The following is a 1,014-nucleotide window of genomic DNA, read 5'->3' as shown; positions in this document are numbered from 1 at the left end:
TGTCAGTCCAGTATTCTGTTACTAGATCGTTCTGTCTTTCACATCATTCTAATCTGAGGACAGGTAGACAGGAAGATCATTCCGGACCAGGAGCATGATGCTTAGACCTAAAAGGGACCCTGTTCTGTATCTAAGTCAACCCCCGTCCTCCTAAATATTCAGTGGATGTATCTAACTAAGAAAATGCAAACTATAGGACTGTATACCTATAAATGTTATCCCTGGAAAGAAAAGTAACATTTGGTAAATGTACAAAAAAAATGGAAAAAATTTGCATGTTATCCTTGTGCAGGGGCCATGCTAATCTTCTCTGTACTGTTCCAATTTGAGTCTACGTGCTGTTAAGCAATCTCCAGAATATTTTAAAATGAATCTACTACAATAGAAAAGATCAAAGGGTGTCACATAGTAAGCACTGTTTTGTAAAACGTTTGTATAAGTTGCATACGTGTGTATAAGTGTGAATCAGGATGTAAAGTTTCCTTCTGACTGTGGGTTGTGCCAGCAAATGTTGGGAGCCACTGGTATGGTGGAAAGAGCCTTGAAAGTGGGTTCAAATACTTAGTTCCAGTTTCTACTCTGCCAGCAACTACCTGTGTGAGTGTGGCCAAGGAAGTTATCCCCTCAGGCCTTCCATTTCCTTATTTTTCAAATGAGCAGGTTGGACTAGATTATTTTTGAGCTCCATTCCTCTCAGATTCTATCAGTTTGGGGGTTCTTTCATGGCATCACTGAAACACAGAAGCCTTCTAAATGGGGAAGGTGGGTGGAAAGAGGGGACAGGCTCAGAACAGCAAGCAGGAGCCAGGTGCAGCCACGTGACTTTGCCGAAAGCAGTTGCTGCCAGTGCTCATGCTCACTGCCTGTCATCATGTTGGTGGCACCCCTAGATCCTGCTGCCATGAGGGTGTGAATAATGACCACGGTTAAATCCAAATTGGAGCTTGTGGATGGCAGTGGAGGTGAGGACTGCCAAACGCATGCACCTGGTCCCAGGCTTGGCACTGTGAGGGC

At 44.2% G+C, this 1,014-nt stretch overlaps 1 pseudogene; it reads right to left on the bottom strand.

Annotated features, from left to right (window-relative positions):
* Positions 1-254: 254 nt before the first annotated feature.
* LOC119618379 (U6 spliceosomal RNA) lies at positions 255-349 on the bottom strand (annotated as a pseudogene).
* Positions 350-1,014: the final 665 nt, after the last annotated feature.

Source organism: Chlorocebus sabaeus, chromosome 4, assembly GCF_047675955.1.
Source record: "Chlorocebus sabaeus isolate Y175 chromosome 4, mChlSab1.0.hap1, whole genome shotgun sequence".
NCBI lineage: Eukaryota > Metazoa > Chordata > Mammalia > Primates > Cercopithecidae > Chlorocebus > Chlorocebus sabaeus.
The sequence above is the reverse complement of the archived record's forward strand: the minus strand, read 5'-3'. Positions and strand labels throughout refer to the sequence as shown.